The sequence below is a fragment of the Protopterus annectens genome, chromosome 4.part1 (genome assembly GCF_019279795.1).
Source record: "Protopterus annectens isolate FY-2018-M chromosome 4.part1, PAN1.0, whole genome shotgun sequence".
In the NCBI taxonomy this organism is placed as follows: domain Eukaryota; kingdom Metazoa; phylum Chordata; order Ceratodontiformes; family Protopteridae; genus Protopterus; species Protopterus annectens.
Window position 1 is genome coordinate 920,987,123 of NC_056734.1, and position 24,714 is coordinate 921,011,836.

Sequence of the window (24,714 nt, forward strand, 5' to 3'; positions counted from 1 at the left end):
TGGATTAGCAAGGAGGAAGTAAGGATAGCTATGAAGAAAATGAAGAATGGAAAGGCTGTTGGTCCAGATGACATACCTGTGGAGGCATGGAGGTGTTTAGTTGAAATGGCAGTGGAGTTTTTAACCAGATTGTTTAATGAAATTTTGGAAAGTGAGAGGATGCCTGAGGAATGGAGAAAAAGTGTTTTGGTACCGATTTTTAAGAATAAGGTTGATGTGCAGAGCTGTAATAACTACAGAGGGATTAAATTGATCAGTCACAGCATGAAGTTATGGGAAAGAGTAGTGGAAGCTAGGTTAAGAAGGGACGTGATGATTAGTGATCAGCAGTATGGTTTCATGCTGGGAAAGAGCACTACAGATGTGATGTTTGCTCTGAGAGTGTTGATGGAGAAGTACAGAGAAGGTCAGAAAGAGTTGCATTGTGTTTTTGTAGACTTAGAGAAAGCATATGACAGGGTGCCTAGAGAGGAGTTGTGGTATTGTATGAGGAAGTCGGGAGTGTCAGAGAAGTATGTAAGAGTGGTACAGGATATGTATGAGCGTAGTGTGTCAGCGGTGAGAGTGATGGATGTGTTTAAGGTGGAGGTGGGATTACATCAAGGATCAGGTCTGAGCCCTTTCTTATTTGCAATGGCGATGGACAGGTTGACAGACGAGATCAGACAGGAGTCCCCGTGGACTATGATTTTTGCAGATGACATTGTGATCTGTAGTGAGAGTAGGGAACAGGTGAAGGAGACCTTGGAGAGATGGAGATATGCTCTAGAGAGAAGAGGAATGAAGGTCAGCAGGACTAAGACAGACTATATGTGTGTGAATGAGAGGGAGGATAGAGGAATGATGAGGATGCAAGGAATAGAGGTGGCAAAGGTGGATGAGTTTAAATACTTGGGATCAATAGTTTAGAGTAATGGTGAGTGTGGAAGAGAGGTGAAGAAGAGAGTACAGGCAGGATGGAGTGGGTGGAGAAGAGTGTCAGGAGTGATTTGTGACAGACGGGTACCAATAAGAGTGAAAGGGAAGGTCTACAAGAGGGTAGTGAGACCAGCTATGTTATATGGGTTGGAGACAGTGGCATTGACAAAAGGCAGGAGTTAGAGCTATATGTGGCAGAGTTAAAGATGTTAAGATTTGCACTGGGTGTGACCAGGGTGGACAGGATTAGGAATAAGTATATTAGAGGGTCAGCCCAGATTGGAAGGTTTGGAGATAAAGCCAGAGAGGCAAGATTACATTGGTTTGGACTTGTGCTGAGGAGGGATAATGAGTATATTGGGAAAAAAGATGCTAAGGATGAAGCTACCAGGTAACAGGAAAAGAGGAAGGCCTAAGACAAGGTTTGTGGATGTGGTGAGAGAGGACATGCAGGTGGTTGGTGTGACAGAGCAAGATGCAGAGGACAGGAAGAAATGGAAACAGATGATCCGCTGTGGCGACCCCTAACGGAACAGCCGAAGAAGATGATGATGATGATGATGATGGAGCTCTAAAATACTGCTGCTTTCAGTTAGCCATTCAGGCTCCACCCCCTGAAAATTCTAATAAAGAAATTATACCTCAAACAAACCCATGACTAATTTGGCATACATGAGGGTGAAAGATGCCCCTATGGCCATGCCCTGCAACTTGGATCCTTTTAGTTTGGATAAACTATATTAGAAAAAGTGTGTTGCAATTATATTAGAGTTGTTTTTGCAAAGAAATTACTTTACAAAGAATTTCTGTTTATTTTGAAGTTTAATACTTTGTCCTCTACAGGTCTAAATAATTAATATAATTGGAGAATTTTAATTTAATTTAATTTATTTTAATTAGTTTAGTGCATAATTATTTAATTGTATAATTGATTTGTAATTTATTTTGTTTATTGGGATTTTGTAATTGTTGTTTTACTCCTTGAAGGCTAATCTAGGCCAAGGTTCCAGAGTGTTATTAAGGCTTTTTAGTCTTAGTTCTTCTGGTGTTTTTTTTTTAATTTAACCAATTTAGTTTCATAGAGAGTCATTTTTTTTAATTAGGCCAGAAGCATATGTTGTTCCTAGTTTTAAAATGAAAAAAATATATATTGGATAACATAATACCTAGATCTTTGTAGTCTGATGCTACAACAAGATCAGGGTCATCCAAAAGCAAATCTAACTTCTGCAGAAATGTAGCAAAATACATTCTCCGCTTTACTTTTGTCTATATTTGCAGCCCATTAACCTTCATTTATAAATTAACCCTAGTTAGGTAACTATTAAAACTGTAACGGTCCTCAAAATTAGTTATTAAAGTTCTAATTTTTAAATTTTTGACATATTTTGCGATACAGAATGTGTTAGACTGGGAATACAAGAAAATACCATATTAAAAAGGACTGGTCCCAAAATCAAACTCTGTGGAACTCCAGCCTTAACAGCTACATAGTTGTTAATATTGTCTCTTTAATGTCTGCCTTAATTGTAAGTGGAAACCCAATTTATAACAGGATTTGCAGAGACATCAGTCATGGAATCCACTATCATGTGATAAATAAGAGCATCAAATGCCTTAGGCAAAAAAAAAACAAACAAAAAAAAAACAGTACACTTATTTCAAAATCCAAGACCTTCCTAATAAATTCATGAAAGTTTGTCAAGTTTGTAAATGCTGATCTGTTTTAGAAAAAAAAAACATGCTGATGTGGATCCACCAAAGGACCATTTTTTTCTCTTTATCTGGCAAAGACAGAAGATATCTTTCAAAACACTTTCTCACCAATGGTGTTAAACATACAGGATGATAATCTGAAATGTTATTAACAGCTCCCCCTTTGTGAATCAGAACAACATTTGCACACTTCTAGTTATATAGGACAAAATGGCTCCCTATTAAAATCTTGGCATCTCAAAATGCCATGTGGCAACATACAGAAAAAAATAAAATGAACCAAAACTGTAGGAGAAAAGCGAAACTGGAAAATCTCTTTTCCTTTAAATTTATTTTTTTGCAGGGGAAAAACCCTGCACCCGTGCTGTGGGGGTCTTGCCCTCACATCCCCTAACTTATATATACAACTCTGAAACAACCCTGGCTTGGAGAAAAGGGAATAATCCAAGAAATGGTCATCTCGGACTTATTATGTGTTAAGTCCATTTTTTCGGCCATTTAGTCTCCATGTTTTGGGACTTGATCTAATGGGTTCTGACATCTGAAATGGTTAGCAGACATTACCAGTCAGCAGCATATGGCGGAATGGCAAAGGTAATGGAGTAATGATAACATTCATCATCTCCTTCCTAAAGCAACCAGGGATATTATCAGGTGTAGGACTGCAATAATTCTTTTAATTTAATGTAATGAGGCAGACATCATGTTTGTACAGATTTGAATTTGTACAGATTTGAATTGCTGTACTAGACATCAAACCCAAATTGTGTTATTTCTTGGGAGCAGCCTTGGAAGGCATGCACAACAACAACAATCAATAACCAAAAGCAACTGCATTTAAAGAATGAGACAGTTCAAAGAGAAATTTGATAGTGTGTCCAATCTTAAAACTGAGTTTATTAATAAAAACAATAAAAAAATAGTTAAGTGCTTCTGTCCTGTGTACATTAATATGGACTTCATCCCTTTCACAACTTCCTTAAATAACATCTAATTAACTAATGTGGTGTCTTTAAATATATATATCATACATTTAAACCCCTTTGTAAAGCCAACAAATCTGTAGGAAGAACAACTAATTTGCATCATACAAACACTTGTTTGTAGATGTCCATTCTGAAAACAAATAATTTGCAACCTTACTTGCAGCATCTACTAAAATACAAAACAAATATTGCATAAATGTTTAAGTTATTGTCTAAATATTATAAACCATTAAGAAGTTCATACAGTATTTCTGTTTTGCATGTTAAACTACAATTACCTTAACACTATATAAATAGGTTGGCTACACATTTAAAAATCAAAAGTTTATTAAAAAACTGCACTAACATATAATTTTGTTTCCCATCATTTAAGAATAGGGATAATATAAATATGTTGATTTAATCTCGGAGAGGTGGGGGGTGCTCAGCCTAAGTGGCCATAGTAATTCCTTGTGTTCGTTTATTTTCTCACACCCCACCACTGGGATCTGGGACAACTTTTTTCTAAAATACAAAGACAATTTTTTTTTTAATTGTTGGAAACCATGGAGTGATTGCATAAATAATTATTTTGGTTTATTTTTAAAATATCCTAACATTGCTCATAAATCCATTTACATAGTGTCTTCTCCATCTTAGCAATATAGAAACCTGGGCAACTTGTATGTATTGCTAGAGATACCAAACCTTTACTGTTGTGTGTTTACAAATAATTTTCAGGCACTAATGCAATTATCTTCAATGAGTGATTTCCAGTCTACCTTGCCAAAATGTATTATTGTCTCATACCTAGCCATTTTTGTAATCTGATATTTTATTCATAGTGTTTAGCTCTCGCTGTATTATACTTTAATGTAATTTGAAAAGCAGAGTAGTCAGAGTTGCTCAGTAGGTCAAGAGTTATTATGTCATATATTCTGATTGATTTTTAATCAGCAGCAAATCTAAAGTATTACTCTATCTGGAAAATCTATTAACTGCACCAGATTTTAAGGAAAATTAAATCCAAAAATTTGCCTTCACTTACTGTAGAGTATGTGCCAGTTGACCAGATAATGTTTGGAAAGTTGAAATTTCCCAAAAGAACTAAGTTTTCAGTATTTAATTTGGAACCCATCTCTTCAATAATTTCTCCTTGATCATCAAGAGACAGCCTTGTACTTTTATAGTAGACAAAAAAGTTTTATAAACAGGATCATAAATCATATGATTACAGGAGATTACTAGGGTTTCGACCCACACATCATTTTAAGCCTAGCTGTTTCAACCTAATGTAATACCGTAGAAGTACTAGTCAATATCCAATATGGCATTAATGATGGCTGCCCATGTCCAGGAGGGGTGTGAGCACTATTCCCCGTAAGAATTTATGCTGCCCATCCACTTGTGCATATTCCTCTTGAACAGTGTCACAGAGGTGCTCTGCTTTACATAAATTGGCAGCCTGTTCCACAGACCTGGCAGTCACTGGGAGATAAATCTGGCCCTCCAGCATGTCCTATTTAAGTCATAGGCCATATTTAAGTCCCTGGAATGGGTAGCTCTAGACCCATTTGATTTATGGATATGCAATAAGTTCATTAGGTTTGGGTCTTGAGCTGCTCTGCAGGCCAGGCACAAGTCTCTCCTAAGAAGTCTATACGAATTGGAGTATAGTGACAGGGACTTTAGTCGATCCGTGTAAGGTGCATGCTGAACGTTTCTTGATCTTCTTTGTTAGAAACCTCTGAGGTCTCTCTAATTGCTGCAGGTGCTTAGTATGGTACATACTGAATGGGGCATTATACTCAATAATGGGCAGGATAATTGCTGAGTATAGGGGGGTTATAGCTTATTTTGCTCTGAAGGTAATGCCTTTACTAATCAAGTAAGCTACATGGAAAGCTTTCCTTACAATGGTAGACACATGGTGGTTGAAGTCAAGGTCGTGGTCAACCTGTGATCCCAGGTCCCTTACCAATTCATGGGTACTTAGGGTATTGCTTGTTGATTTGATAGTGTGAAGGGGCATTTTGTGCCAAAGGGAATAATGATGCATTTCTTTGCATTCAGATTGAGACCATGACTAATACACCAGTTGATGGTCTGTGTGAGACCCTCCTGGAGTATACTGACATCATTTGGGAATTCAATGATTGCACCTAGTTTGCAGTCATCTGCAAACTTTGTCAGCCACAATCCTTTAGTTTTGACCCAAACACCTGAACAGTATATACCAAAAAGTAGGGGGCCCAGCATTGACCCCTGTGGCACCCTGCTGGTAACAGGTCTGATGGTTGATGTGGAGTCACCCACTTTGATAGTGTGTGTCTGGTATGGGAGCCATTTGGCAAACCATCTTATAATGAAGGGGTATACATTCAGTGTGCTAAGTTTATTCGTGGTGCCTGAATGTGGGATTGTGTCGAAAGCCTTTGCCAAGTCAAGGTATGCTGTGTACACAGATTTGCCCTCATCAATGGCCCTGGTCACTTTTCATAGAAATCCACCAGATTTAACAGATAGGATCTGCCCTTCATTAAGTCGAATTGGGTAGGATCCAGGGTTTGGAGGTCACCTATGTCTTTATTTATGAGGTCCATTATAATACATTCCATGGCCTTACAGATGAGGCTGGTCAGGCTTATGGGTCTGTAATTCCCCAGGTCTGCTGTGAGGCTACATTTTGGCAGGGAATAACTGTAGCTGTTCTCCATTCTGCAGGAACAAGGCTTGTTCTCCATTCTGCAGGAACAAGGCTAGTGGTTAGGCTATGATTGAAAAGGGTATTTAGTGGTGATGCTAGTTCATGTTCATAGGTTCATAGATTAGTACTAGGCTAACTGCCCTTGCGAGCCATTTTTTAAGCCTAGCCAATTATCCCTTGCGAGACTCAAACCCTGCACCTTGTGTTTATAAGGCAAACACCTTAACCATTAGGCCACCCTCCCAACCCCAAACTCCCCATGTTTTAGCCTGTTTAAAAACAACCTGGGATGTCATCTGGTCCCATAGAGGCCGTGTTCTTTGCCTTGGACAGGACTTTGAGGAGCTGTTCTTCGGATATGTAAGGTGGGGGGGGGTGGAGTTTGGAGGAGGGTTTGTTGCAAGTATGGAGGAGATAAGGGAGTGAAATTTTCATCAAATCTATCCACTAGCAGGTTATCTATTTCTGTGTCAGTGTGTGTAATACCGTTGACCACCAGTTCTGCACATGCTTTGGTTTTACCCTTTAGGTTACGTACATAACTGTAAAAAGCCTTATGGTTATCCTTGGCATTACTTGCTAGGTTTTTCTCAAAGGAGTTCTTGGAGGATTTGACAAGTTGCCTTATCTGCCTGATAAGGCTGAGGAGGGTGCTTTTCCATTGTTGGTCCTTGTCTTTGTTTTCTTGGACAGCAACTTTTTTGCATTTATTGTAGAGTTTGTTGATGCTGGAAGTCCACCATGGCTGCTTGATTTTACTTGGGGCTCTGGCTTTGATTCTATCGAGTGCAGTCGAGTTTATACACTCATGCAAGTGAATGTACAGGGCGTTAGTGTAAGCTTCAGCATAATTACGACTTTCAGCTTGGGGTGGGGCTTGGAATGCATTTATACCTTCACCTAAGAGGGTACAGTTTGCCTTGGTGAATTGTTTTAGCCTGATTTCACCCTTTGTGAATCCCAGTGAAAGTATTGGTTCAAAGGTGACTGATTTGTGGTCAGTTTTAACTAATAAGGGTCCAACAGTTGCAGCAGTGCAACTTTTTGACATGTTGGTGAGGACCAGCTCTAGAATGTTTGTTCTTCTTGTCAGGGTATGGACAATTTGCTCCAGGGCATTTGAATTCACAAAGTCAAAGAACTTTCATGCTAGCAAGTTTGGGCTAGAGTAGGTTTCCCAGCTGATAATGGGATAATTGAAATCCCCCATAACCAGTGTGTTTGGTAAAATTTGGATGGTCTTCAGTTTGGTTAAGTAGGCTTTGTGAGTGTCATGACCCATGGAGGGGGATCTATAACTGGCTAGGACTTGAATGGGATCTTACCCACTATAACCTGAACCTGGAGCAACTCCATGGAGTTGTCCAGTCTAACTAGACGGGAGGTGAATTTATCTTTAATATAGATTTAAACACCGCCTCCTTTGATTTTCACATGTTCATTTTGCAGTCTAAAGGTGTGGAAGGCACTGTAACCTTGCAGGGCTGGGGTAGTCTCGGAGTCCTTGAACTAGGTTTCTGTGAGTGCACAGACATCTACATCTTCTATTGACAGATGTGCTTCCTGGGAGTGCAGTTTTTGGTTTACGCTCCTAGCATTTAGCAGCATGACCCTTATTTTGTTCTGATTGGTTAATTTCACATGGGTAATGTTGTTTTTGAGACCTTGTCTAAAAAAGGCACTATGGGGAAGGCAAGAGCCTTTGCCAGCAGCCGAAAGCCTAGGGATGCCAGGTGCAAAAAATCTCTGGCAAAGCAGCAAGGCTTGTCAACCATGGTTTCCCAGACAAACAGCAACTGGATCCCCTTGGAATGACACAAAAACTAAGCCAATTATTGAAATCAGTCATTTTTTGTTTATACTGTGGCATCATTCTAGGTGAGGGTAGTAGGCTGCTCAAGGCTAGGGACATACCTGCCTGGGACACATACTCAGACAGCTCAACCATGTCTCTCTTCATATAGTCCAGTGAGGTACATCTCAGGTCATTCACACCAATATGAACTATGACAGAGTCATAACGGTACTTGTTGCTGAGAGACCTGAGTGCATGCATGATTTGGCAAATCCTGGCACAGAGCAGGCAGCTGACTTGACTTTCTCCTTGTCCAACCTGGTGAGTCAGAAATCCACGTGTTTCACTATTGAGTCTCCAATTGATAAGAAAACTTGTTTTTTGAGCATTACGCATTATGGGCTTGGTGGGTGAGACACTGGTGTTGGTATGCTTGCGTGCTGTGGACACTGTATTAAATTAGGCAGACTTGTGTTTTGGAGGCCCCTGGTATTTCTGTAAGTCTTTCAAGAAAACCTCTGCATTTGTGGATTTACATGTTTGATGCTTACTATGTATTTGAGTAGTGGCATGTGTATGAGTAGTGGTACTATGTGAATATGCAGTGGTGGGTGAGTTAACAACCTTCTCTGTGTTACTGTTTTGAGTGAGAGAGAGAGCATGGGTTCTAGATACTTGGTGTAAATGCATCTCTCACACACTGTAGTAGATTGTGTTATTAGTCCAGGGTTGTCTGTATACATGAGGCAATTGCTATACTGCCTCAAGAGATCCAAGTCAACAAGGTTGGCAGGAGAAACAAGGGTAGGCTAACTGTCCATAATGCTAGGTTGAAGACTGTTGTCACTAGGGGTGGCTTTTCAGAAATGATCATGGAGGAGCTCAGTGAATGGATATTTCTGCCTGGGTTTAATGAAAATTTGTTGAATTTAACTGTCCGGCTTTGTCGCACAATTATGCGGCAGTGAGCAGTGCTGCACGACACACAAACAAGCAGAAACCTGCTCAGATGCAGGGCCTAAATACCAGAAGCTAAAACTTGAAAAAACCTCTAACAAAATTCAAAAAGATCAATGAGGATGCTTATTCCAAGCCCTAGAGTGACCTTCCTTTACTAGTCAGGTCCCAATCGACACAATTCTCTCATAAAAGTGCAGATAGTCCCCTTCCAATCCAAGATGGTCTGGAAAATAAGATCAGGACAAACAAACCACTACAAACAGTAAAGACAGCAGACCTGGATCTGGACTATGCTACACCTACTAACTACCCTAGTGTCAGCAGAAAACACTAGAGACGGTTTAACACAGCAGAAAAATAGCAGCAAGACACTAAAAAATGTTTAAAACAGTACAAAATCAGCCAGGAAGCTCTAAAGAATGATTTAAAAAGTTAACAGGTCAATTAATTAAGTACTGCTTGGCGGGAAAACCAGAACAGGCAAAACAGATACCTTTAAAACACTGAAAAATACCAGTAAATACTTAAACAGTGGAAACAACAAAAAACATTCATAATAGTGAAAACAACAATAACATTTGATTTTTCAGATACAGTGTTGCAGGCAGTTACAGTATAATAGTGTGGTGTAGTACACAGTAAATAAATAACAGTATAAAAGTAGGCGTTAGGCAATAATAAGTGCAGTAAATAGTATAAGCAAAAAGAAAAAGGCAACTTATGTTTTTTTGGGAATCTCAGAAGTTTGAAGTCATCTGGTATCTCAGCTCAGAGCTGTGGCTGGTAGCCCACCTCAGTTCAGCTCAGTGCAAACTGTTCCCAGGTGACCCTAGCAATCCTATTTCACTTTAAGCAATCTAGCTGACAATGAAAAATGCACAAAGATACCCCCCCAAGTCCATGATTCCTTAAAAATTCAAGTTTCAGAATTCTGCTATAACTATTCCATTACATTACGAGGACTACATAATCCCAATGACTGAATATTTTTGAATCACTACAAGTGCCAACAGTTGTTCAATCTTTTTGGACAGACCCTTAACTTGGCAGAGTCTATCGTTAATTGGACTAACACTGTAGAGGAGGCTGCTCTTCTTGTGTATGTAACTGCTGAAGCCTAAAAAATATTTCACTTTGTTAATGAATTTCTTACTCAGAACTTTACCTCCTGAATAACTAGGGTAAACACCATCCTTATCAAACTGCTTTGCCTTACAAAACAAATCATGTCAAATTGTATTATTGTCAAGTTTAAGGCAAAAGTTACCCATCAATTTGTTAAATAACAGAGCCTTAGCAAACTGCTAGTCAAGTAATGTTTGTGAAGGCAGTACCTTACTCATGCATGAACTCTCGCTATTGAGTTTTACAAATAGCAAAAATATTCAACAGAAGTTTGTACAGATGATACAAAGGAGTGACTCTAATGTCATTTACACCGTTAATATTTTCACTTTGTTCATCCAAAACTTCAAGAGTTATATCATTACCTTTGCTAAAGCTATTAGGGGCGCTATTTAGAGATCAAGTCTGAGCTGCTATGTCTCTTTGTAAATGCACTTAACTGTTAAGTAGCATTATTAATTTAAAAGGCTATTTTAGGAAAGGTAAATTTTATTACTGGACTTTACATGTCACTATGCATTCTGAGTATCTTTCTGTTTATCTTAGTACAAATGCTGCATCCACCAACAACCCCAACGTCTGGAAGATGTGTTTTAGCTGCCATGTCCTCCTTGGAGTTACCTTGAATAAATTATTCGAACTGAGTTAAACATAGCTGTGTTTGAACAGCAACATCATCTGCTTGAGTGGACATACTGCAAATTGAATTGCCTTTACATGAAACATTTGTTTATCTTAAACTACCACTCAAACTATGAATACTAAGCTCTAGTACTGCTGTATTAAAAGCATCCATCTTATCTGGATTTATTTCACCTGAGCCTTCTACTCCAATGCAGTCTGGAATGCCATTGCTCTTCCACATGTATTATTTATTTATTAATGTTACTTATATGTTGTTGATTTGGCTGTCCTTTTGGGCAGGGACCATTTTTAGAGAGGATCTAGCAAGATATACAACACAGCAAAAATAAAACAAATTTAAACATACAATTAACTGTACAACAGAGATTAAGAAATTCTAACACAATGTGTGTACACTGTAGTCACATGTAATAATCAAAGGATGCATATTTCACATTTGTCTTTTCTTGTTAACATTTGTGTTAGATTTAAGTGAAACATTATCTATAAATGGATGTAATGCTAGACTTACCACAGGACACTATACTACTGAATGTCCTTGTACTGAGGGTAAGCCCAAGATTAACCCATTAAGCATTTGTTTGGTCTAGCCCTTGTTGGAGGATCTGGATATTAGAATGGGGCTCAATAATTGACATCTATTTGCCGTCACTAGTAAATGTGGTTAGCCATAGTCCTCTGATATCAGCTTTAATGCCAAAGCAGTATATACCAAACAGGAGAGATCATAGCAGAGAGCACTATAGGACAGTACTGGTGATATTATTCTGCCTAGAAAACATCACTGAGCTTAACCATATTGGTTCTGTCAGATAGGCGGTTACCTCTCCAGAGAACTATGTATGGGTTAAGGTGAAGTTGGAAGTGTGTCAATAATCCCAGTGTGGAAGTTGGTGTCAAAGACTTGGCAAGGTCCTGGGGGGGGGCTCTGTAACCTTTACAAAAACTCAGACCAGGTTGAGCATGCATGATCAGTCTTTTTACAAAACCAGAATGGGGAGGATTCGACCATATATATGATTAACCAGGGTCAGCAGAGAAGCTGTCTTTATGCTAGAGCACAACAACAGCTGTCTTTACACATCAGGGATCTAATCAGTGAAGAAACTCATGTTGAAGAGTTGATGGATGTTGTTTGCAAGATGAAACTTATTTCTTCTCAGCAGATGTCCAACCCATGCAGCTGGATTTTTTTTTAATTTTGGAAAGTGTAAAAAAGGCTTGGTCTGATATAATGCCGGGGGGGGGGGGGGCACAGAGGGGAGGGTGAATGGGTGAAGTTCAAATAGAACTTTGTCCACAAGAAAAGTAACAATGGCCTTGGAATAAATGGAGACCCATTTTAGAAATAACTTCAGTACAGATTTGTTGGCCATTTCTAAGCTTCCTAATACAGCTGAAATAGGCCTTAAGAAAAACCTAAGATCACAGCTGGCCTCATATTCCTTAACGATAAGTCTGTGGAACTTACCATTTTTAAATCCCTTTTAAAATGATGAAGTAAGAGCTCTTTCTTTTTCTTATAAATGTATTGATGTGGTAGTTCCACCATACAGGTTTAATTTTTAACTTGCCTTCATGCTTACACTGGACTGGGACACATACCCCACTGCTTCTACCCAAGAAGGAGTCAAATTCAGAGGGGTAAGCAGCAGTCTCAGTTACAAGGCTTGCTGGGGAGCTATACTATTGTGATTCATAGGTTCAAAGGTGTTTACTAGGCTAATGACCACGAGGGACTTTTTAAGCCTAGCCATGCATTCCAAATCTCTGACAGGTTTGGGTACCCTTGATAAGTGTAAGCCGGGCCTTGGGAGAGGAACAACTTACTGGCTGCCTGTGTCCATTAGAAACAAAGTTTCCAAACCAGGGATGAATTTCCTATAATTATCAATGAGCAGACTAAATAGTGTGCAGGGGCAACAGTGCAAAAGGTTCTCTTGTTCAACTCTCAGCTGGAGTTCCCTCTGTGTGGAGTCTGCATGTCTTCCCTGTGTTTGCGTGGGTTTCCTCTGGGTGCTCCAGTTTCCTCCCACATTCCAAAGATGTGCAGTAGGTGGATTAAACACACTAAATTGGCCATAAGTATGCGTATGTGTGTGAGTGTGGTGTGCCCATCCCCATGTGCATACATGGGAGGAGAGTTGGGCGCCGGGCTACCAACCCGACCCCATAAAAACTGTAACAAGTGCTGGACAGCAGTTGTTGCCCAATGTGCTGATTGACATGAAAATGGACTGAAAGAGAGACAGAGTAAATAGTAAGTAATTGTTGTAGGATTAATCCTTGAATGTAGACAAGTTATTAGGGGCTGCAAAGCAGGTCTTCTGGGGTGGGGGTAAGAAGTGAGATGGCAAAACTAGGAGAAACATATGTGAGGACAAGATTGAGAAGGTTAGCACTTATGGTCAGCAGGAGAACAATTTTGTTAAATGTATTGACATTTACAGAGATCCGAAATCTCTTGATACTTTTTGTTGTTGTTAGCATATGTAAGGGTAGTTCATGTCATGCATAAGAAGGAAATTTGGTGAGATGGTCAACCTTTCTAACTTGTTAAGGCACTCTTCATGCTCTGACAGGTTCAGAGATTAGGATCTATAACTGACTATAATATTTATTAGTGTAAGTAGGACATCAGTCAGTTTCAGATTTGTATAATGTGGAATCTAGTGAGAGTCAATGGGGTTATGAATAAATGTAGATACTCTCTCACAGTTGCCAGAGGATCTGAATGCTCAAGGGTTGTTCCCAGGAATAGAGAGGGGTGCTTTCATTTTCCTGGAGCCAGGTTTCTGTTTTGAATGAATGCTGAGGATTTTGAGGGTAAGGAAGGACTCAAGTTCAGAAATTAGTACTAAATGAAAGTTGAGTATGTAAGTTAGGTTGGGATGGACTTGAACCACTGCAGATGATTTTGGAGTCATCAGTATATTAACTACTGCAGATGATTCTGGAATCATCAGCATACTGTATGAGTTTAAACAATTTGTATGTAGGTGCATGTCATTAGAAAATATAGTGAACAGCAGTGGGTCAAGAATGCTGCCCTGAGGCACTGCAGTATTTAGACCAAAAAACAATTGCCCGTGGAACCCTTGCACGGCCAAGCCAAAGTGTTGAACAACAAAATAAGCCAGCAAGTACAGGCCACAGTCACATCCAAATTTCTTTATTGAATAAGGTGAAAAAAATATATCACCTTATAAATCCATTGTGGAAAAAAACCACAAATATTCAAACCGGTTTCGGCTCCAAGGAGCCTTCTTCAGTGAAATACAAAGAATAATACAAAACCAGAGTATCAGAATACATACATATATAAGTGATTAAACAATATCTAAAGACCAATCACAACCAGGCATAAACATTTTGTTATAATTGGTCATTCAGACCAGGTGAAAACAAAGCTCAAGTTTTATTATCCACCTTCTTTCCTTGGAGCTTAGCAATTGTTGCCAAAAATGTTTGTCTTTACATTTCCCCTTAACACAATCAATAATGACAAACTTAAATGAAGCAGAAACATGTGTTAAACAATGTTTGTATAATGCATTACTTATGCGTTTATTTTGATGTCACTCAAATGCTCACAAATTCTAAGGCGGAAGGCTCTAGAAGTCTTTCCGACATAGAAAGCAGAACAATTGCAGGTCACCAAATAGATGACCCACTCAGTATTGCAGTTGGCCCAAAAATTAATATCAAAAACATCTGATGTATTTTTACTGCTAAATTCACAAGTACGTAAAACCCGTATACAAAGGAGCAATGCCCACAGGGCATGCATCCAACAATGGGTTTACCTGAAATAGACAGCTGTGTGAAAGGGGAAGGATCAGAACCAACTCTTTGTAATGGCTTAATTTAGAGCCAATAGTCTGTCCCCTTCTAAAAGAAAACGAACATGTCTCAGGAAGTAAAGAGTTGAGTTTCTGATCAGCTTTCAGGACATTCCAATGTCTATTTATAATATCTTTGAAACCCTGTGTATTGCGTCCATATGTGGTTACCAGGCGTATTGGTTGTGGCTTAGGAGTATCATTTTGACCTTTGTATGATAACAAATCTTCCCTATTAATATTGAACACAGATCTTTTGGCTAAATGCACATGCCCTGGACGGTAACCCCTGCTGATAAATCTACATGTCAAATCCTCCTGGGCCTCAAGGAATGATTTTTGGCTAGAGCAGATTCTTCTGGCTCTTAAAAATTGAGATTTGGGTATGTTCTGGATGACATGTTGTGGGTGGAAGCTGGTAGCATGTAATAATGAGTTAAATTCAGGGAATTTTCTGAACATCCTAGTTGACAAGGTATTGTCCCCATTTCTCATAATTAACACATCGAGAAATACTATCCTGGACAGATGATAGGTCAATTTAAATTCGATCCCCCATACATTGTCATTAAGATACTCGAGAAACTCCATAAGATAGAATTCATCAGCGTTTTTTATTTTCAAAATTTATGTTACTGGCAGAAAAAGGGTACTGCTATGGGTGCATCTTTTGCACCCATATATGCAGACCTTTTCATGGCATATATAGAAGAAATCATTATTTATGATTATAATCATAATATCTATATGTGTGAGATGGACATTTGGCGTCGGTATCTGGATGACTGTTGGTTGGTGTGGAAAGCTGATGAATTCTATCTTATGGAGTTTCTCGAGTATCTTAATGACAATGTATGGGGGATCGAATTTAAATTGACCTATCATCTGTCCAGGATAGTATTTCTCGATGTGTTAATTATGAGAAATGGGGACAATACCTTGTCAACTAGGATGTTCAGAAAATTCCCTGAATTTAACTCATTATTACATGCTACCAGCTTCCACCCACAACATGTCATCCAGAACATACCCAAATCTCAATTTTTAAGAGCCAGAAGAATCTGCTCTAGCCAAAAATCATTCCTTGAGGCCCAGGAGGATTTGACATGTAGATTTATCAGCAGGGGTTACCGTCCAGGGCATGTGCATTTAGCCAAAAGATCTGTGTTCAATATTAATAGGGAAGATTTGTTATCATACAAAGGTCAAAATGATACTCCTAAGCCACAACCAATACGTCTGGTAACCACATATGGACGCAATACACAGGGTTTCAAAGATATTATAAATAGACATTGGAATGTCCTGAAAGCTGATCAGAAACTCAACTCTTTACTTCCTGAGACATGTTCGTTTTCTTTTAGAAGGGGACAGACTATTGGCTCTAAATTAAGCCATTACAAAAGAGTTGGTTCTGATCCTTCCCCTTTCACACAGCTGTCTATTTCAGGTAAACCCATTGTTGGATGCATGCCCTGTGGGCATTGCTCCTTTTGTATACGGGTTTTACGTACTTGTGAATTTAGCAGTAAAAATACATCAGATGTTTTTGATATTAATTTTTGGGCCAACTGCAACACTGAGTGGGTCATCTATTTGGTGACCTGCAATTGTTCTGCTTTCTATGTCGGAAAGACTTCTAGAGCCTTCCGCCTTAGAATTTGTGAGCATTTGAGTGACATCAAAAATAAACGCATAAGTAATGCATTATACAAACATTGTTTAACACATGTTTCTGCTTCATTTAAGTTTGTCATTATTGATTGTGTTAAGGGGAAATGTAAAGACAAACATTTTTGGCAACAATTGCTAAGCTCCAAGGAAAGAAGGTGGATAATAAAACTTGGAGCTTTGTTTTCACCTGGTCTGAATGACCAATTATAACAAAATGTTTATGCCTGGTTGTGATTGGTCTTTAGATATTGTTTAATCACTTATATATGTATGTATTCTGATACTCTGGTTTTGTATTATTCTTTGTATTTCACTGAAGAAGGCTCCTTGGAGCCGAAACCGGTTTGAATATTTGTGGTTTTTTTCCACAATGGATTTATAAGGTGATATATTTTTTTCACCTTATTCAATAAAGAAATTTGGATGTGACTGTGGCCTGTACTTGCTGGCTTATTTTGTTGTTCAGCACTGCAGTATTTGTCTGATCTTTGAAAGATTGTCCTGTGTTCCAGAACACAGCCTTGAGATCTGTTATATAAATAGTGATGAAGTAATTAGTTCCTGCAGTAACCAATAACATGGCATCTCTGTTTGAGGAGTCTGTAACCGATTACTACATCAAGTGCAACTGACAAGTCTTAGAACAGTGCAGCTATTAGACTGCATTTATCACGTTCAAATGTCATAAAATTGGTTGATTCAACTAGAGTAGTCTGAGTGCTGCATCCATATTAGAAACCAGGTTGTGATTTACTTAGTAGGCTGTGTATTGTCAAGTAGTGCAGTAGTTGGGTATGGCTGGCTTTTTTAATATCTTGGATAGGGGACTAAGGATAAAGATTGGATTGTAGTTTTCCACTTTGCTCTTTTTACTTCCCTTAAATAATGGCACAACTTTGAATTCCTTCAAAATAGATTAAACCTCCCTTCCTTCAAGCTCCAATTAAGAAGGCTAGTCTGTAGGTAGAATATGCAGCTTGATACATTTTAAGAAAGGTGGTGGACGTCTATCGATGCGGATCCATTTAGTTTCCTTTCCTACAAGTATTTTTGATGTCTTCCACAGTGACAATCTTGACTATGAAAGGTTATGCAGATGAGCTGGATGTACTGGACAGATGTGATGGTTTGTTGATATATTCAGTTGTGCATTTGTCCATGATTGATTTAAAATAAATGGCTACAACCAAGTCATTTGGAAGGCCTATTAGATTACATTAATTCATATTTGTGTTCCCCATGAGACTTGTGGCACTATTTCAAAATGCAGATGGATTGTTTCCGTGTTGCAATTTGATGTAATATGTTTGTTTCCTTAGTCATATTTTCTACTGCCATTTGTTCCTAAATTATTTATATCTGATTAGGGACTCTGAGTCACCAATGTGTTTACATGGTCTTTGTGAGGGAGGAGTTGCAATGCTTAATAAGATTTTAATTCATTTATCTATCCATGGGAATGAGTTATCTTTTATTCAGACTGCTCTAGCCAGAACGTATTTGTCTTGGATCGAGATTAGTTTTTTTAAATATATCAACAGCATAATAAGTGAAATCAATGTAGTTTATAAAGTTCTGGTATAGTGATTCTAATTCAAGTGAAACAAGTTTCAGGGTAGCTTATGTCAAGTTTTGACTGTTTTGTGTTTAACAGGAAAATGTTTGTTTCTCCAGACTGTATATCTATGGTTATGATTACTAAAGTAATTTGGTGAAATGTCACTAATTATATTGGGATATTTTGAAAAGATCCAGTCAAGGATATGTTATGTGATCACTTTGTTGATCAGCTTTGTTGGAAGATTGATTAAGTCTTCAGTGCAGTAGTCAGTGCATGATGCAGGTTAGGATGACTGGTAAATCGAAAAATATACAGTATGTTCTGAGATGCACGTATCTTGAAAGCACTCCAAGGCAGTTGGTCAAGTATGTTGCCCTGAATTTCTGGTTTGAGGAGCAGATAAGCAAAGCAACTACGCAGGTTTTTATATGATATTGCATTGAGTCTCCTTGCTCCTTTATCTTTTAAAAACTTTCATTTTGTGGCTCATTGCTGTGATAAACATTTCTGTAGTGTTTAGTGTCTAAAAGAGTGTAGGCTACTAGCTTTAGTATTGTTTCCCACCACTCCTCCCCGTTGGTGTCTTGCTGTTATACTTGGCGGCTTTGCAGTTGCCCGCCCCTACTGTAAATCTGATCTGGGACACTCCTCCCAGTCTAGTGTCATTAGCTCATTCTGCCTAATACAGAGAGAACATCTGAGAAGGCCAACCCACTTAGTTTGTTTCCTTCTGTTCCTCCTTTCTCCCTTTCTTACAAAAAAAAATGCCTGAATCTCCTTGTGTTCTGACTGTGCTTCTCAAACATTTTATAGAGTATAATTTAGAGCATTATTACAACTGTATTTGCCTTAATATTGCTATAACTCAAGTGCTCTATATTGCACTGCATCTGAATTGTTTTAGTGTGTTTTAGCTGCTTTTCTGCATATATAGATTTTTCTGTATATGTAGACTAGCTACTTATCCTACTGTATTACTGCCTCTTAAATCGTTTTTCAGTTGTGCACTTGCCTTGCTTAATTCAAAAAATGTTAAATTGCTAACTTTGTAGAGTTTTAATTGCATTTAATGTTTAGGGCTACACACTCATGTGAGTTAGCCTTTTCTGTGTTTATTTACTGTATTACTGCATTGTTTAGCCTGTTTTAACCAACCCCCCCCCCCAAAAAAAAACTCCGGTCCGCTAATGATTGGCAGTTGATTTTACGCATCGGCTTGCCAGGCCTGATGCACAACCTTCAACGAAGGTATGCCCATTCACGCATGTCTCCACGCAGAAGACGCTCTAGCTGAGAATCGAACCGGACAGCGTCTTACTGTGAGGCGACAACGCTACCGCAGCTCCACCACCATGAAACAGCTCTTGTAGTTTACAAAAAAAAGCACCAAAACAGGCATGTCCAAAGGTCAGCTTCCAGTGATTTCTCCTCTTCAGCTGGTGAATCTGGGCATACTGGGGCAATGAAGCAACTCTCTCCTCCTACCACCCAACACTACAACCTATGAGAGATGCACTTACATAGCCAAACTGGAAGCAAAGCTCTCTCCTGCCAAGATTGTGCTAGACAGTCAAGAGGAGAAGGTTAACACCTGCACTACACCTCATGCAACACATAGCCCTTCATAACCCACACCATCAACACCCACACAAAGCAACACTAAACCCACATATGTGGAAACCCTTAACATTAACTTGCCCAAGCAACAAGGCCCTCCGAAGCTAAAACGCAAACAAACACCAATCACAACCAAAGTGACACGTAGCTCACAACACCAGTGTGCCACCCAACAACAGCCCCTGAGGCAATACAACGTACCCAACACTTTAATCATAGGTGATGCTATAGTCAGGTACACTGATGTCCCACTCACCAGGCTGAGCAAGGAGAAAATTACAGTCAGCTGTCTGTCAGGTGCAAGGTTCCGCCACATAACGCATGCACTCATTCACTCCACAACAAGTACAAATACAACTCTGTCATTGTCATGTTGGAGTGAATGACTTGAGACGTCCCTCCCTGGCCTACATGAAAAGAGACATGGAAGTGCTCTCGGATCATGTGGCCCAGACCAGTATGACCCTAGCCCTGAGTAGCATACTGTCTTCACCCAGAATGATACCACAGTATAAGGACAAAATGATTGACTTCAGCAATTGGCTAAGCATCTGGTGTCATTGAAAGGGGATCCAGTATCTGTCTGCCTGGGACGACATGATCGGCAAACCACAATGCTTTGCCATAGATGGTCTGCACCTGTCACTCCTAGAATTCAGGTTACTGGCTAAAGCTCTTGCCACCCCTATAGTGCCTTTTTAGGCAAGGGTCAAAGGACAAAACCACCACTGTAACAGATACAAGCATGCAAAATCTGAAGGTAATGCTACTCAATGCTAGAAGTCTAAACCACAAAATGCACTCTTTCGAGGCACTACTAAAATGGAGAATATCGATATCTGTGCAGTAACTGAGACCTGGTTCAAGACTCCAGAGAGCACCCCTGCAATACCAGGCTACAACTCTTACCACACTTTTCGACTACCAAACCAAGACCAAAACACTAAAGGTGGAGGAGTGTCCATATTCACCAAGGATATTCACACCTCTTTTTCCTTTTGACCATACATTTTCATCTGAGGTGTTGTACTGCCTATATGCTGACGACCTGGAATTGGGTAAACTGATTACAAGTGTTACAGATAAGGCATGTCTGCAAAATAATTTGACTAAATTGACCATTTGGGCACAGGCGAATAATATGTTGATAAATACATCAAGGTTCACTTTTAAGAAGGAGCATTGTTTTTCCTGTTTTAACCAGTGTGGTGTGTGTTCAGGGTGTGCATATAAAAAGTTCTTACTCTAGCAAGATCTCAAAATAAGTTAATACTTTAAGCCAAAGTTAGGTACTGCATCTGGGTTTGGGGGTTTTCCATTTAAAGAGGCTTTTCTTAGCTTTGTTTCAATCTTTTGGGGTTATTTCATCCCATTTCATACCTTCTACCTTTAAACTTATTCTTTCTTTTACTTCTTCTATCCATTTAACATCTTTGTTATGTTCCACAGGATCTTCATAGATGTTGTATCTTTGTTTTTGTTGGCCCACAGGGAACCCCGGGTCCGCTAATGTTTGGGCAGTAGATTTTTCTCAGTTGCCAGCCCTGAGCACAACCTTCACCAAAGGTATGCCCATTCATGCATGTCTCCACAGAGAAGAGTTTTGGAGAATCGAACAGGACAACGTTTTTGTGAGGCAAAAAGGCACCACCACCGCAGCTACTTCTCCAAAATGTATCTACTACTACTTTTTTTTGGTGGCCTTTCAATTCCTTTTGCCTTATTTCCCAATTCTCTATAGAACTTTTTTGGGTCATCAGCAAATTGCTTATTTTGTGCTTTTCCCTTATACTTATCTTCATATCTTCTAAGTCTTTCCGCCTGTTTTGAAATTTTTAGTTTGTTATCTCCAATAGTGCATAATAGATCCTGGTCTGTTCTAATACTGCGCATTACTTTTATCACATCTATTTTTTTTAGTATTTTTGTTGCCCTGTTCCTCTTCTATAATCTTCTAAAATGACACTTCTTGTCTTAGCTGCTTTATTGTTTTCTCTTTGATATTTCCATGATGGTATTCGCCCCCTCTTTTCCCTCGCTACCCTGTGTTCCTGTGGTAGAACCTTATCACTTATTAATTTAGCAGCACAGTAATATATTCTGTTTGCTTCTGTTATATCACAGGAATCTCTATGAACAGTCCTAATTACTGTGTTCATTTGTTTTATCAAGCCTCTGACTTTTGGGGTTTTATTAACCTTCGGCAGCCTATTTCTCTCATTGATCTCGATATATCTGTCTTTGTCTATTAAATCAAGCAGCTTTTCTCTTAGCTCATTTTCTTCCAAACTGAGGGCACAGACTACTGCTGTGAGGGTCTAGATATGCTACTTGAAGCAACATCATGTCAGCCACTTGTACCCATACCCTCAGCCATTGGATTCTTCCTACTCTGCTAGGAAAAATCCTATACTTTGAAGACATCTCTTAAAGGTATCATCAGTTTTACTTTAAAACCCCTCTGTATGCTCTCCAGGCACATCCACCATGTAATGGTAGTCGTTCACTACCCAAGGTACTTGGGTTAATTTCCCATTAAATGACACTGCAGTACAGCAAAAGGGGCTATAAACTCCTTAACCTGCCACCCTTCAGATGATCGTTAAACTGAGGTCCCATTTAAAGGTTCAAGGAAGGTACTAGGCTAACAGCCCTTATAAGCCAAATTTATAAAGTTTCCCCGGCTTTGCCACCCAAAAATTAATTTTTCTGTGCCCCTGTCGAGCAGAGCCACAGAAGTGATCCCCGGGGTGAATTTCCTATTTTCCATCCAATCATCAAGATTTTTCTTAAAGAGGGCTAATGAAGTACTCTGTTTGACATGAATGGGTAGCCTGTTCCAGAGAATGGGAAGTCTCTGGGACAGGAAACTATCCCTCCAACATCCTGTTTATTGTGGTGACAAGGTTTAGGTCCCTGGAGCATGTGGCTCAGAGGGATTAGGATTTTTTTAAGTGTAGTTTGACATGGGTTTGTATGTTAGGCAGAGATCACCTCTGAGTAGGTGATATGCGATGGAGTAGAGCTGGGGTTTTTTGAGACGGTCTGCATAGGGCATCTGTTTGAGGCCAGTGATCCTTTTTGTGAGGTATTTCTGCGGCCTTTCCGTAGATGCCATTTGAGGTACACACCAAACTGGGCGTTGTACTCTATAATAGGTCTAATGAGGGGTGAGTAGAGAGGAACAATGACCTCCTTTTTCTGGATGAGAAACCTTTTTATGATGAGGTGTGCCACATAGAAGGATTTTCTGACTACTGTGGCGATGTGGTTATCAAAGGAGAGACTACTGTCCACCTGTACAGGTCTCTTATCCGCATTGGTGTTAGTGCCCTGCCCTGGTGGATTCCTTGGGCACAGAGTTTTCCCAAAGGGATGATGCATTTTTGGCATTGAGCTTGAGGTCATGGCGACACCCAGGCGATCTGTCAGTGAGGCCCTTTTGTCCAGATATCCACATCATTAGGGGAGTTCAGTTATGGCACCCTGGTTTGCAGTCATCCTGCAAACTTGTTGCTCATAGACCCTCATGTTAGCTGAACTTCAGAAGTAGATGCCAAACAGGAGGATGGACTGAATCTGTGGTACTGCACTTGTCACTGGTCTGGAGTCAGATTTTGAGTCACTCTGGTGTGGATTCTGTCAGTGAACAGACCATTTGGCAACCATTGCATGACATAGGGGTTTTATACCTAGTTTGGTAGAATTATATATATGATTACCCGAGTGTGGATGATGTTAGTCTTGCTTGGCGAGGTCTAGATAAACTGTGTGAACCACCTTACCCTCGTCTATGGCTCTGGTGACTGCTTCAAAGAAGTCAATCAAGTTTAGGAGACATGATCTACCTTTCACAAACCCAAACTGGGTGGGGTCCAGAGTTTGAAGGTTACCTATGTCTTTGTTTATAAGTTCCATGATGATACACTCCATGGCATTGCCGATCAGGATCATCAGGCTAATGTGGCGGTAGTTCCTATGGTCCGTGGTGACTCCCCTTTATGGAGTGGGATAACTGTAGCCGTGCACCATTCATAAGGCTATGATTGAACATAGAACTTAGGTGAGGTGCCAGTTTGTTTTGTAGTTCTAGCCTGGGATGTTGTCTGGTCCCATGGATGCTTTATTCTTGGCTTTGGGGAGTGCATTTTTACCGCAATATGACATTGATTACTGGGACTTTGCATTCTTTCGGTATTGAGATGGACCCTGTAGTGGGTGAGATGGGGTAAGGTTAGCACTGAACCTATCTGCCAGGATGTTGGCAATAGCAGTTGATTCTGTATATTTAGTTCCATTGTGCTGTAATTCAGAGCAGATCTGAGTGTTGCCACTGAGATTCTTGACATAACTGTAGAATGCCTTGTGGTTGTCTTTAGAATCTGTGGCGATTTTGTTTTCATAACTAGCTTTGGAGAGTTTTATCAGGGATCTCAGCTTCTTACTGAGGCTGACAAGGGGAGTTTTCCAAACATGGGATTTCACTCTTTTTTTGCAACAGTTTCTTCCTTCTGTTGTAGACTTTGTTATGACAGGGGACCACAAGATTGGCTTTCTTTTTGGAGAGAGCATCTTGGTTGATTTGGGATGGCATGATCCATGCATATGTATGTGTTCATACAGTGCATTGGTGTAAGATTCAGCAGTCATACTTCTATTTTTCCAACTGCATGAATTGTTGTGAAGTTTGCCACTTCTGTCTTAAGAAGCATGAGATCATCTTTCTGGGGGGTAGAGACGGGATGTGGATGTCTAGGGTGATGGCTTATGGTTGGATCGACCAATGAGGAGCTGACCTCTGGTGTGGAGCATCAATTAAGCCCATGTTAGTAATGACCAGGTCTGAGGATGTGCTGCCCTGGTGGTATGGATAAGTTGATCCAAAGGCACTGGAGTTTATGAATTCCAAGAAGCGTTGAGCAAATGTATTGGTATATGTGTAGTTTTCTCCCAGTTAATGGCAGGGTAGCTGAAGTCACCCAGTATTAGGGTATTGGGTTGTACTAATATTTTCCAGTATGTTAAGAAAAAGTGGATTGGGAATCTTGGGCCCATGGTGGGATCTTTGTAACAAGCTACAATTTGGATTGCAGTCTTGCCCAGTGTTGGTGGAGAATTTCAGATGCATTATGTTGGGCAACTAGCCTGGAGGAGTGTGGATATCCCTAATGAATATGGACACACCTCCA